Below are 16,460 nucleotides of genomic sequence, written 5' to 3' on the forward strand. Positions count from 1 at the left end.
GAATCGAAATCTCTAATATGTTTGCTGACTTCTTTCAATCATTTAAAATTCTAAATGGATAACATAACTATAGTATTGATATATAAGCTGAATCATTTACCTCACATTTTGTTGTCTGAAGGAGAAGTCCTTGTAGGCTTAAAGTCACTTCGTTCTTCCAACATACCCGGTACAGATGGTGTTCCTACTTATATTCTTAAATCTTGCGGCCGTGAAATTTATTTGCCTCTTACAAAAATCTTTAATTATTCTTTAAATAATGGTTATTTTCCAACTTTCTGGATATATACAGAAAAAAATGGCCTCTCTAAAAATGTCCCAAACATATTTTGCAGCAAACATATATTTGTTTGCAAGCAGTCCCAAACATAACAACGCCTTTCATAAAGCAAAAAATCTGTTTTTTCTGAGAGATTTATTTTTTAATTATTTTTATTTATTTATTTTTTATTTATTAATTAATTCTTTTTATTTATTTATTTATTAATTCTTTTATTTTGTAATATTGTAACTTACCGTTTCTTCTAAAGATTTTCACTGTAGTTGTTCTCGTCTTGTAAGCATAGCAGAACAATATGAATCATATGTATAGGGTGTTTTTTTAAGCCCGATAGAACTTTAAATTGTAAAAAATAACACAAACAATTAAACTGTAATCAAAATTGTTTTTTTATTCGAAAGATCAATACGTGACATTAACATTTGAAAATGATTTCGGGCATATGGGCACCGCGGCTGTTCTTGACGAAGTGCATTCTGGACGTCCAATTTTTGGCCACTTTTTCGAGCACTGCTGGCCGTATGTCACGAATAACACGAACAATGCTGGCCTCCAAGGCATCAATTGTTGCTGGTTTATCAGCATAAACCAGTGACTTCACGTAGCCCCACAGGAAATAATCGAGAGGTGTCAAATCGCACGACCTTGGAGGCCAATTGACAGGTCCACTTCTCGAAATCAACTTATCGCCAAATTTTGATTTCAATAAGTCAATGGTTGCGTTCGCCGTATGGCACGTAGCGCCATCCTGTTGAAACCACATCTCCTCCGGATCAATGTCATCCATATTTTCAAACAAAAAATCATTGATCATGGTGCGGTAATGATCTCCATTGACCGTAACGCGAGCTCCGGCCTCATTTTTGAAGAAATAAGGTCCGATGATGCCACCAGCGTGAAAACCGCACCATACGGTGCATTTTTCTGGATGTAATGGAGTCTGTAGGGTCTCTTGTGGATTGGTCTCACTCCATATGCGGCAATTTTGCTTATTAACAAACCCGTTAAGCCAAAAATGCGCCTCATCGCTGAACGCCATACAAATGACGAAGTCGTCTATAAGTTGCGCGAATCGACGACTGATTTTCAAAGTAAATTTGGATAATTTCGTAGCGTTGTTCAAGCGTGAGTCTATTCATGATGATTTGTCAGAGTATACTAAAACAAATAAAAAAAAAAAGTTTTATCAAAATTTAATTTTTTGTGTTACTTTTTACAATTTAAAATTCTATCTAGCTTAAAAAACACCCAGTACATACATGTTGAGTATATCAGCGCTAGGTTTAGACATTAGATGTTGCTTTTATATTAAAGAAATTACAAAATTGTAATTGCGAAGTATTTGCCTATACGAACTTTGATTTTTCGACACCAAACGCACTGTAGTTGTTTGGTTTGTCAGTTAACTAACAACAATTGTTGCGACAGTGGTAGTTGTTGTGTGTGTGTGTGGTTTGTTAATAAGGCATTCCACTGCTGCGAGAGCCCCCTTGTTACTCTCTTTGACCAAAATCCTCTCCACCCATAAAAAATATCTTGGTACCCAAACATATTAAATTGAGATATGTTACAAAATGTTGCAAACATATGGACACAAACAAATATTTGTTTGGATCCAAACATATTTCTAACATATATTTTTCTGCGTGTAGCAAAACATCTTGAACTTTTAGTTTCTAGAAGACTTTCTCACTTTGTTAAATCTATAATTTCACCTTTTCAACATGGATTCATGAAAGGCAGATCTACAATTACAATTTGATAGAGTAGTGCATAAACATTTGCTTTATAAGCTTGATATCATGGGATTTCCACAATCCTTATTGATTTGGATTTCTTATTATTTAGAAGGTCGCACCCAAAAAGACTTATTTAACGAGTCATTTTCCAAGGACTTGTTCGTTCCTTGCGGTGTGCCGCAAGGTAGCCACCTGGGCCAACTTTTATTTGTACTTTACATTAACGATCTTCTTCCAATTGAATTCATTAAGTAATTCAATATGATCTGCACTCTCTTACTAATTGGTGTTACGCAAATGGGATGACTTTGAATCTCAAAAAGTGTAAAAAATTGCCCTTATCTACATCACATTCGTTTTTCTCCAATTATTATATTGATTCACACCAATTAGAAAACGTTGACACTTCCTAGATCCTGGGGATTTACTAGATCATAAATTGCGTTCAATTTGCACATTGATTCTTGTGTTAATAAAGCTAAATCGTTATTGGGCTTTATAAAACGTTGGTCTAAAGAATTTGATGACCCATACGTTACGAAACGAAATAAGATTTAATGTTCCTTCACGTAATTATGAAGCTAATAACCCATTACGTTCATTGTGTGATATATGTATGTAATAGCATTTATAATACGATATCTATAACTGAACTATTACATATTTTAAACAACTAATTTTGCATTCATCTATATATATAAATGAGCTTGGTGATAAGTGACTGACTGACTGACTGACTCATCATCAACGCCCAGCCAAAACGGCTAAAGCTAGGAGCTTGAAATTTTACCAGTGGGTCACTGTTGATGCAAATGTGCGAGATAAGGCCGGGTTTTAGAAAATTCGTCCTGGAACCACAAAAAATAACAACAACAAAAATCCTTATTTTTCATTATTATTACGTACTTATTCACTTAGTTGGCCCTCTGCAAGACATGTGTCAAATTAACAATGCTATAACTTCTTGATACCGTAAACGATCACACATAATTTCAAATTTTGTAGTTTACTTCTAGGCGCACTTATTTTATCGTAAACCACTAAATAATAGAAAGACAAGACATTTGTTATCTTCCATTGCAACAGATGTCGCAGTTGGTGATAATGGTATAAACCGATCCTGATTTTGTTTTCACATAACAGGTGTCGCACAAAAGATTTTCATTCGTTAAAATCCAGTTAGAAAAAATGATTACAAACGATGTATTTTTAAAAATTTTGATTTTCAATTTAAAATTAAAACAAAAATTCTTTCAATAAATAATGTTGGGTTTGTTGAACAAATGAGTTGCTGTTGAAGACAACATTAGGGGAATAAATTCAGAAATCGGCCAGAAATAACAACAACTAAAAACTGTATGGACCTGAATTTTTGGTAATAACTAAATGTTTGCAAATCAATGAAAGTGCAATAATATTGTGCATATTACCACGATTTATTTGCAATTAAGAATTCAATTTTCAATTTCAAAACCTGTCATTTGAAGAAATCGCTAAATAATTAATGAAATCAATAATAGGTCCCAAACCAGAGACAGAAGATTGGTTCTGTAATTGAAAACGATTTTGGAGTATGTGTGTTACGTGAAAAAGGCAGAAAAGTAATACATAACAAGTATTCATCACGAAGGGTTAGGAAAAAGTTCTCTCCTCGCAAAATATAAAGGAACGAATCAGAGTTTCTACTAAGAAGATTTCAAGCCCTTTAAAGTACTTTGATGACGTTATATTTTCTGATGAGATGAAAATTATGTTGCACTATTACGACGGAACCCAAAAAATATGGCGCAACCCTCTCACAGCCCTGGAAAATAAAAATGCAATGCATACTGTAAAGTTCGGAGAACTGTAAGTTATGGTAAGGGCATAGACAAATGAAGTGTATAGACAAAGGATTACTCATGTTGAGTGCTGTCAACAGACTCAAACCAAAATACTCAACATTTTTCGAAGTCGATTTTTGAGAAAAATTGCAAGATTTTCTTTTACATCTGAGGATGTCGATTCCGTCAAAAACTAACCCCATACAGTTTTTGTTAGAAGATGTTTTAAAAATTGTGTTTTTAATTGAGTTGTTCTGTTTGCAATTAAGAATTATTATGGTGTTCTTGGTATATAGAAATGTAGAGTCTATAACTTTTCGTCACTAAATAATTTAGGAAATCAATAATAGACCACAAACCAGAATCAAATTTTGGTTTTGTAATTGAAAACGATTTTGGAATATGTGCGTTACGTGAAAAAGTCAGAAAAGCATTATCACGAAGGAATAGGAAAAACCACTGCTCTCCCCGTAAAATATAGGGAAACGAATTTTCTACAGAGAAGATTTCAAGCCCTTTAAAGTACTTTGATGACGTTATATTTTCTAATGAGACGAACATTATGTTGTATTATTACGAGGGGACCCAAAAAGTATGGCGCGAACTTCTCTATAACGAACTTCCCAATAACGAATTTTTCTCTATAACGAAGAAATGTTGAAAACACAGTTTTTTCAGTCCATGCTCACCTATTTTAACCTCTATATAACGAACTTCCCTATAACGAATACTTCTCTATAAAGAAGTTTTTTTAAGCACAAGTTATATTTCCCACACAGAATAACCTCCCTATAACGAATTAAAAAACAATATCTTTCAACAGCGCTCTTATTGAAGTCCACTTTATTTTTACATTGCGCACACAATGTGTCAAAACAAAACAGTGGTTTATGAGGAAAAATATCAGTTAAAATATTTTTTGTGGTGATCGAACGCAAACTACGATAGAATTGTAGAGATCAGCAAGTTTATCATTTGGTTTTGTTTAGATTCGAAGACTGATGAATCGTGCAATATGTTTTGAATTGCCTTTTCTTTCCCAGTTTAAGAAATACATAGTTGCGAAACAAAGGTCCCGATCATATTTGTTTTCCCACTGCTCATTGGGATGACTTTTTTGATGAAGCAAAGTAGCTTAAGGGGTATTATCAATTTGTGCATTTGTATGTAACATGCAAAAGGAAACGAAATAGGCCAATGGTTCCTTTCGATGATCTACATAGCATCACATTCTGAGTCCATTTATACGTGCCCGTCCATCCGTTAATCCACTTTAGTCGCATTTATTATCCTATCCGGGTTAAAATTTATGATGGTCGCAATTTTGACCAAAGGACTATAGCCATTGCTTTTGACGAGAATAGGTTGAGATTTGGATATAGCTCCCATATATTCTCCCGATTCCGTATATTCTATCCACCAAATAACTATTTTAAAACAAATGTGTAATGAAATCTGTTCAGTAGTGCGATTCACAAACTAATTTTGTGAGTTACCGACAAGTGTCGGTAAAATTAAAATGCTTATAATTTCGGTAATTACCGAAAGAATATGTGGTAATACCTTAAACTGTCGTACTTTACTGGTTAAAGAATTTGTAAATAGGAACGGGTGAAACTATACTCTGCATTTTAATTTATTTATTTATTATCCTCCTTTATATTCGTGCGAATTCTCCGCTAACGAAGTAGCGGGCACTTGCTAGTAATGTATAAACAAGCAGGTTGCCAATCCTCTTTAATGTAATATTTAAATTTTTAGTAACATAAGCTGTGTTCCAGAACTAAAAAGTTTTTACAAATTTTACTCCAAAAACCGTTCCCGTACACAAAAAAGTTGTAAAATGTTCACTTCTCTTTAAACAAAAATGGCGCTGAATGACGCTCTCTTTAAAAACTTTTTACACGACAAATTTGGGCGAGTAAAAAAATAGTAACATGGTTGCCGGAGTCTGATTGGCTGATACGCCGACTTTCACATTTGTTCCAGTTTTTTTGACGTATTTTCAATTTTTCCGTTCCCGAACTATTTCGAAAAACTTGTGTGTGAGAACAAATTTTTTGCAGTTCTCTCTTTTACGAGTTTTACCATTAAAAAGTACGGGAACGAAGCTATAGTTTAGAATTGATTGTTTTGTAAGCTACTTGACCCTGTTTAGAACCCTTCAGTTCGGCTTATGTATATCTATAACTCCCTTTGCGGAACAGTAGAACACAGCTAACGGAAGTAACTATTTTTAATTTATGTCTATCACCATTGTTCGTTTTAATGATGAGTGTCTCAAAACTGGAGCTCTGTTTAACGGCAAATTACATCTCCCTCCGCGGAACCAGCCTAAAGAGCCTTAAATATAAATAAATATTAATTTCCCTAATAAATTAAATTGTGTTGATGTCGTAGTTTGTAATAAATTTTTATATCGGCTGATATGATTTGTAGCCAGTAGTACTATTCCACAACTAACTCTCCATTGACCGGTCCATGGTGTGTACGCGCTCCCTACGTACGGGGAGGTGGCCCCTCGGTCGGCAGGGGCGGGTGTGAGAGGCGTAGGAGCGAAAAAAGGTGGCCTTTTGTGTTCAGTAAGAGGCGCCTGAAAATCAGGTGGTCGAACGTCTCCATCTCTTCTGCACCTTCACGTAACCTAGAGTAGTCGACACGACTGTTATCCCATCTCAATGGTTGACGGTATCGAAAGCTTTCGATAGGTCAAGGGCCATCATAACTGTTCGGTCGCATGGCCTGTTCTTGTTCAGTCCTCGACTCATATGTGTGGATATGGTCATGCAACTTCAGCATAACCAACTGGGAAACTGCTTCTCATCACGGGGTGGTATAGTACCTCTAGGATCTTTGCTACTGGCGACATGAGGGAAATCGGCATGTATGATTCGCCTCTGCTGGGATCCTTGCCTGACTTCTGTAGTGGGGCCACCCGTCTACTTTTCAATTTGGTTCAATTTGGGTGGCTAACGACAGAATGAGGACACTTGCCAAATACTCAAAACTGACTACATATACATATCGCTCATTTACTCAATGAGTGGCATAAATCAAAAAATGGGTTTTTTGAGTTAGCAGTTTCTGTTTTTTCTACGGCTTCTACTTTATCTGGTGTCAAATTTTCAAGTTGATATCTCTAAAACTCAACGAGTTACAGCTTATTTTCTATGAGTTTGGCATAAATCATCAAAAAAGTTGTTTGCATTTATGAAGCACTAAAACATTTCAAGTCATGCTTGATCTTGCATAGAAATTTAGCACTGATATCTGGTTAGTTCTCTGCAAAATATGGTCCAACTAGTTATTTCAGTTGTTGCGTAATAATCTTTTTAGGTTGGGAAGTCAAATTTCAACAACAACTTAAAACGGGTTTTTCTCGAAACTTGATTTTTTGAAATGTGTCACTCTTTGAGTAAATGAGCGATATGTATATGCTTTTCCACATTTTAATCTAGCCCTGATATTACAGTTCTGTCTGATTTTAAGATATTTTAAAAATTTTAAGATTCTTCTTCTACTTTGTCCTTTTTGTTTGTTATGAATTTTCACCTATTATTCATTTAATAATTTTTTGTGGGACTTTCACTTCCCAAAATTGAAAATCATTTGGAAGCACATTCTTCAAATTATAAAAATCTGTTTTATTCAAAAGATACACCATACGCTTTGAAATCATTGTACGATAAATTACGAGATGTGAACTGGTTTCTGATGAGAACACATATTGAAGTGAGACAGCAATATAGCATGTATGTAGATTTTCGAATTATCTTGTAGATAACGTAGATCATCGAAAAATCTTAGCTGAGGTGGTTCTTCAAAGTTATTGTTGTTAGCATCGAAGTAGAAACAATCAATTTGTGGTGCATACTTCGTACTACAAGTACATTCATTGTTTATACACAGAATTGGCGGGCGGACGATAACAAATGAATTGTGGACAATCATTAGCTACTGATTATGGTGGAAACCATGGCGGAATAAGAAGGTGTTACATCGATAACAATAATTGGCCAGACCAAATGCATTTGTTCACATTTGACGTTGGTCTGGTAAATTGTCCGATGTAACACCTTATTATTCCACCATGGTGGAAACTAAAAAAATCGTATGCTTAAGCAGTATTAAACTAGACACTAAGAATGTCGGACACATTTACTTTTAAATAATTCAAATGTTTTTGTTTGTCAATTTAATGTTTTAAAAACGTTATTGTATTTTAAATTGTACCAATTGTTTAGAAATATTTATAAAACAATGTGTATATTTTTATATTTTGGTGTCTCAACTATGTCTCCAATTAAGGCTACATAAGCTACATATGTATATAAAACTGGTTATGTTATTCTTTATCAGAATTTATTTGAAGTATACGCAGTGGAATTGAAATTTTGAAATCTAGTAGATTTATTTAATCCGGAATTTATAACTACTTCTTCTTTTACTTTGGTTTAATTTAATTAAAACAAAAAATAAACTAATTTGAAGGCTTTGAAGTTAGTCCTTCTCATAAAGAAAATACAAATGGGTTTGGTAGCACTTTCTTCGAACCGAAATTAAAAGACTAAGAACTATACCTACTTGGAAGAGCCGTCGAAATCAGACTATAGCTTTCGATGTTCCATTTACTAACAACATTTTCTCCTTCAAAAGATGTGGAATTACTCCGACAAAATTCTTAGAATATTAAAATGTTTAGATATCAGACATATAATAAATATGTAGTTCCAGATTGAAGGTGTGCGTGTACTTTACATTAAAGCTCAGGTGGTCTTTTTATATCCACCTCCATAATATGGAGGGAATAATTAAATTTGTCATTCCGTTTGTAACACATAGGAATATTCGTCAGAGAACCTGTATATATCAGGATAAAATTCTAAATCGCTATAAACATGTCCGTCTGTCTGTTGAAATCAAGATAAAGCTCGTAATATTTAAAATATTTATACTTTATAAAAGAGTTTAGTGTTGATGGCCGACTGACCGGTAATCAACGCCCAGGATAAAGGGCTGAAGCTAGAATCTTGAAATTTTGGGTGAGGGTTACTTTTGGTCCCAGGGTGTCAGATAAGGCTGGCTAGAAGGGTACGAAAAGTATTAAAAAGTACTAAATTTGGTACCATTTGAGAATCAATGTTGAGAATTTGTGTTAATAAATTTGGCACAATAGAGATTACTGTGAACGGATAGAGCTGAAATCCTGAAATTTGGAATTGAGATTACTGTTGGAGTGTAGGATTGAGATAGTTTTGGAAACTCGAACTTATGTGTACGAAAATTACTAAATGGTACTAAATTTGGATTTGGGTGAATTAATAGAGCTGGAATCCTGAAATTTAGAATTAAGATTATTGATAAAGTGAAGGATTGAGGTAGTTTTGGAAAAGTTTACTTATGGGTACGAAGAGTACTAAATGGTACTAAAGTGTGTTCTACACGGTATGTTTTTTACATATTTGTGCATACCAACTGTCACTTTTTACAAATCTGAATTTTGTACACATGGTGTGAACCATACAGAAATTTCAATGCATCAAAGTGTTATGTGCATACATATGTATATTTTTCGAATAGAACGCGCTCTATTCTTTTCTGTACAACCAAAGGTAAACAGCTGTTTTGTTTGTACGCGATATAAATAAAGAAAACAACAGAAAACGAATGAAAAATAAAATTTTGCCGTGCAGAAGGAATTACATATGGGCGAAAAAAGTGACAGTTGATATGCATGAATATGTAAAAAACATACCGTGTAGAAACCCCATAAGTTTGGTACAATATGGAATTGGATGAACGTATACAGCTGGAATCTTGAGATTTGCAATTACGATTACTAATATTATTTTGTATTAATGTCAGTGTAGGGTTGAGATATGTCGTCGAAATACGTTCCATAAGTATACGAAAAATACTTGATGGTACTCTATTTGTTGTTGGGTGTAGGGACAGTGTTAGAATCTGTATATTTTGGAGTTAGGTTGAGTATTGGTGTGCAACGTTGATCTCGCTGTTGATGTGTATAGGTGAGATACGGCTGTTTTTTTTTTTTTTTTGAAATCGAACTAAAGGTGTGCGAACAGTACTAAAATAAAAATAAATATTGATTAAAATTGTTATTAGTACAACAAAATTTTCAGTGTTCGCCATTTCCATATTAAACATTGTTTATTTGTTTTTTTACCCTTAGCATTTATGCTAACGAGGGTATATACACTTTCATACGGGCAAAATGTGCCTAATCGAAATAATGGTTTTAGACCCCAAGTATGTTTGGACGAAATGTATTTCAGACAATTTGGAGTTGATTTAGCCATGTCCGTCCGTCTGTCTGCCTGTCTGGCTGGAGCGCACGATAACTCTCGAACGGATGAACCGATTAGATCTAAAATTTGCCTTTCGTAATATTTTGTCCAAACTTAGTTTAAGGTCGAAGATAGTTTATGTCGGTCCACTCCTACTGGTACCTTCCCCACAAAACTTCGAAACTGTTCGGAAAATTTGAGAGCACGATAACTCTTGAAAGGAGCAACCAATTCGGTCCATACTTTGCATATCGAATATATCTACCAGATATAGATCAGGTTCAAATATGGACCCAATTGGTTCACTCCTTCGGGTACCTCCCACACAAAATTTCGGAAAAGTTCAGTTTAGGACCTGCTCTCCATACTTCCTGCGAAAATAATCAGAAATTTGCAAAAAACCCTATGACGCCGTGTGTAGTGGTTGGAGCGCAGGATAACTCTCGAACAGATCTGCCGATTCGGTCCAAAATGTGACCTTCGTCATATTTTGTCCAAACTAAGTTTAAGTTCGAAGATACGCCATATCGGTCCACTCCTTCAAGTACCCCCCTACAAAAGTTCAAAACAGTTCGGAAAAATTGTGCGCTAGGGATACGTAAAATCGATTTCGGTTAATCGATTATTAGCCGCAAAATTTCTAAAAGTCGTAGTCGACTATTGACTGTGCGAAAACCGGATAATCGATTATTCTTAATCGATTTCGAAAGACCGAGTCAACTATTATTCGTTGACCATTAGTCATTGTCGATTATTAATCGTAGTTTACTATTGGGTGTGCTAAAAACGCGTAATGGACGGTACTTGTTTATACATATTTACATCACGGACCGCATCAACGAAAATGGTCGATTCGATTATAATCGGTTTTCGGCGGTTAACGAATTATCGAAATTCGACTCTTAGTACACTCTCAAATAAACGACTTACCGAAAATCAATTTTCAAGTTTTTCACGAAAACCGTATAATCGAAAAACCGATTATTGCATTTCACTGCGCATCCCTATTGTGCGCACGATAACTCTTGAAGGGAGTGACCGATTTGGTCCATATTTTACAAATCGTAATATATCTACCAGATATAGGTCAGGTTCGAATATGGACTATATTTGTCCACTCCTGCGGGTACCTCCTACACACAATTTCGGATAAGTTCACTTTAAGACCTGTTCTCGAATCACTTTGATTTCTGTTGAAGCAACTTGCATTCGCTGCCTCAATTACGACGGTAAAAGTTTTTTAAGGGTCAAGTCCATACTTCTTGAGAAAACAGCCCGAAAGGTGTAAAAAACACATATGACACCACATGTAGGTTTTCCTACTGTCCCTGTTGACAGCGAACGTTTGGTATTGAAAATGGCTATAGAACGGTACCTCAATATCCCACCGAAATGGCTGAAATTTGGTGTTTAGTCTTCGTTGGCGGTATAAAACTATCAGCCTGAACATTTTCTGTATAGGTCCAGATTTTCATATATCCATATAACTGTACCTCGCGATTTTAGGAATTTTTTTCCCCCAATATCGCAACGAAATGGCTGAAATTTTGTATTTAGACTTCGGTGGCGGCATACAACTTTCCACCAATAGGCCCATGCCTTCGTATAGCCCCCATAAAACAGTACCTCCCAATTTGTATTTTGAGTTTGAGGTCTCAATATCCCACCGAAATGGTTGAAATCTGGTACTTATTCATTGTTGGGGGTATACAACTTTGCACCTGAAATTTATCGGTATAGTTTCACGTGTTCAGATAGCCCCATAGAACGGTACCGCCCGATTTTCGATATTTGTGGTTGTGGCCTCAATATCCCACCAAAATTGCTGAAATTTTGTATTTAGTATTCGTTGGGGGCCATATGTGTTTAGTCTTTGTTGTTGGTATAAAACTTTCCACCAGAATTGTTGGGTATAGGTCTTCATATAGGTACCATAGAACCGCACTCACGGTGGGTGGTAAATCTCCAGACATAAAATTTTTAGTTTAAAGTGATTATCATCAGTTAACATATTATTCTCCTCCAAGGAATTAGACTTAACGCAGATGAAGAGCTTAGTAGTAGTGAAATAATAGAAAATCCGCTGTGAAAAAATTTGTGCCCGTTCTACATTTGCCGTTATAAAATAACAAAATGAAGTGACAAAAAGAAAACATGGTACTTTCGTCGTCCACGGGGTCAAAACAAAAAAAAAAAAAAAAAAAAAGAATTAATACATCATAATGCATTGAAATTTATGCTCACTTGCTCTCATTAAGCGCACATTGCCGGTCGCTTGAGCAAATATTTGCCTAATGCGCACATACCTTTACTTTCTATGCAACAATGACCGATAAGTTGAGGAGGCAGAAAAAATTATCCTGAAACAAAATTGTTTAATTTTATGTCGAAATAAACATCGATAAGGACATTAAACCCCTACATAAATGATGTTTATACAAACACTTGCTCTTATCGTCAATGGTAGCTTCCAAGCCCAATGAAGTCATGCCGACAACAAACAATCGATCAATGAATGATAAATGGCCAAGTGATTGGATGACGCACCTCAGAAAAGAATTGATTAGCTCTGCTGTTTTGCATTACAAATTGTGGTGCTGAAGATGGGGAAAGAAAGAACGACAATGTCATATAAAATTCATAAAATTGCCTCTCGATCAAAATCTGGAGGTAATCAAAATAATAAATTTATGCTTCTTAAAGAGTAGAAGAGATGGAAAAGAAAAAGAAGAAGTGTAAAAAATACAAACACAATTAAATTTAAATAAATAATAAAAATGAAATTAGCATTAAATGTGTTAATTTTATACAGCCCTGAACTAAATGCAAACGGCTCAGTTAACCTTTAGTTGGTTTAGGTATGATCATGATGACGATGATGATGGCAATGATGACGGATGAAGACGACTATTGATCGAAACAATAAAACAAAATCACACGAATTAATCGGACTTGCCCCGAATAACCAGTCCAGATGCTTAGTGACGTTTGTAAGTAAGCCAGCCCCGTGTTGTTTGACAATGCCGCCGACGGCCTTTGAAGAAGCTGAGGTTGTGATGCTGTGCTAAGGGCGCGCACAGTGTTATGACTATCAGATTAAATATCTAACGCACGTTAAGGCATGTTAAACAAATTTAACTTTTGGTATTTGTCGGTAAAGATTATCACAATGAAAGAATCAATATAAAATTGAAATTAAAAAAAAAAAAACAAACATAAATAAATTATAATTAGGAAATAATCTCTATATACACACCATTAAAACATATGTATATTACGAATGTTACCCATAACCATGTTGATGATTAGATGTACAAAAGAATCCATATGAGGAATATGTGTAATTTGAACCAAGGGCAAGGTAATAAATGGTTGGTAAAAGGATCAACATAATGTTCGAAATTCATAAGTTCCAATAACACGGTGCTCTTGAAGCAACTTTAAATGGAAGTTGCTTACACCTGGGAAGTTTTTGTGGATTCTGGAACTGAGATGAGAAAAATCAAAAAACAAAAAAATCGCCGGAGCGCTTTTTAAATAAATCGCGATTCAAGTTGACAGTTTTTAGGGGTTTTTAAGGATTTCACGATTTTGCTTGGACACCGCAAGTCCTATCGAAATAGGACTAAAAAAATGTTGTAGCTATGAAATTTCTCTACAAAATTGATGATAATTTCGTAGGTTTTACCGTTATTGAGATATAGAAGTTCAAGTTGGGACAATACATTGACTCTATCGCTACCTTATAAAACAATGTCATACATGGTGCGCCTTAACTAACTTTATGTGAAACCCGCTTACACCTGGAAAGTTTTTTCGGATTTTGAAACAACAATGATTATAGGTCAGAATAATCCAAAAACAAGAAAAAATCGCTGGAGGGATTTTTAAATAACTCGCGGTCAAAGTTCCCATTTTAAGGGTTATTTTAGGTTTTCGCGATTTTACTTGGAAACAGCAAGTTCTATCGAAATGGGGCTAAAGAAAATTTTGTAGCTGTTAAAATTCTTAACAAGATTGGCCTTTATGATGTTTTCGTAGGTTTTACCGTGTTTGAGATATAGAAGTTCAGGTCACATTTTCAGGTTTTTTTGTTAGATTTTCACGATTTACGTGAAAACGGTAAGTCTTATCGAAATGGAACTAGAAAAAAACTTATAGCTGTGAAAATTCTCTATAAGATTGGTTTTCGTATTTTTTCCTAGTTTGTAGTTTATGTTGGCAAATTGCAGTTGTTTTATAAGGAGACGATACAGTGCATTGATTGTCCCAATTTGAACTTCTATGTCTCAATAACGGTAAAACCTACGAAATTGTCATAAAGGTCAATGTTGTAGAGAATTTTCATAGTTACAACATTTTCTTTAGTCCTATTTCAATAGGACTTGCGATTTCTAAGCAAAATAGTGAAAACCTAAAAAACCCCCAAAAATGTCAACTTGAATGGCGATTTATTTAAAAAGCATTCCGATTTTGATTTTTCTCATCTATGTACTTTGTAGTTTCAGAATCCGCAAAAACTTCCCAGGTGTAAGCACCTTCCACCTTCCTATCAAGAGCATCGTGATAAATTTGTTGCAATTCCTTAGCCTTAGATGGACAAAACATTACTGACAATTCGGCCCAATGCTAATTGAATGAGATTCACGGTCCGGATTTTAAATAAAATAAAACAACTCGTGTTTGCCTGCATGCTTGAGTGTGGAGCCTGTCCACGTGATTGTGACGTGCACACGGCGGTAACTAATCGACAACATATTGCTGTATTGATGCACCAGCAAAATTTGCCACCCCTCATGCAAATGTCCCACTGGTGTCATGAGGAGGCATTCTTTTGCAGGCCTCAGAGCGGCATTATGTGAGGTTTTATTACTCTTCAGGGTTTCTTTGTCTACGCCCCAAGTGTTGCCGGCCTGCGACTGGAGGACCGTGTTCCTACATCTGATCTTGTCGCAATTATAATATAATAATTGTTCCACAAACATCCCAGATGGGACAAGGGAGACTTCTCTCATATCAATGAGTGCACCCCGAATCATATTATCTCAATGATATGGGACCTACTGTTTATTGCCGAGTCCGAACGGCGTGTCCTAAGACACCACTTGTAGAGAAGTTTTACAAGGCTGAAATACTCATGAAAAGTCGCCAACATCAATGAGGGGTATTTTGCCACCGTTGAAAATTTGATGTTGCCTGGCCATGCGAGAGACTACGACAGGGGCTATATTGCTGCATGCTGCGTGGACTCGGCCTCCAGTGAGTCGTCGTCGTCGTCGTCAGAAAGCGTGACTCTCCCGCATTCCCCCAAACAGCAGCCGACTTACCACCAGCCGTCGTTGTTCCAATCTCTGAAAATGCATCTTTTTTGCAATTTAATTGCAATGGACTCTGAGGTAAGATTGAGGAAATAGTGGATTTCATGAGTCGGAATATGACCATGTTATTATATTACACATATCTCGCTTGAACCTGGCATTAATGACGCGTACATGGAATGTATGGGGGTATAAGTCAGGTGTGAAACTCCCGAGGTAGAGTAGCTGAATATATACATACCCCCCATAAATAGATGAACTCCAAGTTATAGACCCAACATTAGCCCGCTTTTGGAAGGTCATAACCGTCTGGCCTTGGGGGACTTTAATGCTCATCATGAGTTGTGGCCTTCGGTTTTCGGAAATGACCAGGGAGTTATAGTGCTGGCTGAGCAAATTGATAGCTCTACGCTTTGCACGGTCAATGAGGAGGTGCCTATTAGACGAAAATCGTCACAGTTCGCCAAACAGTGTGGCAACCCGTCGTTTCTCTTGGATCTGACCATCTCCCCATAATTGTCTCTATCAGCAGACCGCCCGATTTCATCATCTCTGAACGCCACACTGGAAGTCTGGAAATTGGCAGGGTGTTCCCGCTAATGAAGCCAGGCAAGGATGCCCGTAGTATAGACCATTGAGGCTTTAGTCCTCCCCAGCGTAAGAAACAGCTATCCAGTTGCCGATCATCAGCATGGGTTCCGTAAGCAGCACAGCCCCTTAGAGTGAAAAAGGGTGTTCCCTAAGGTTGGGTGATATTTCCGGAACTGTTTAACCTGCACCTCTCCTGTATTCCGCCCCCTCCAGACGGTCAGGTACCTTCACTGATGTCATTTGTGAGAGACTGAACTCCTATTTGACTAATATTAGCACCTTTTTTCCACACGAGGAATATGCAAATATCCGCCTCTAAATCTACGGTAACATTGGACGATATAAGCATTACAAAATTAAGGGACGCATAACCGCGAAAGTAGAAGTGATTGGGAAAACGC

Source organism: Musca autumnalis, unplaced genomic scaffold (genome assembly GCF_047663935.1).
Source record: "Musca autumnalis isolate F117 unplaced genomic scaffold, ASM4766393v1 scaffold_3, whole genome shotgun sequence".
Lineage (NCBI taxonomy): Eukaryota > Metazoa > Arthropoda > Insecta > Diptera > Muscidae > Musca > Musca autumnalis.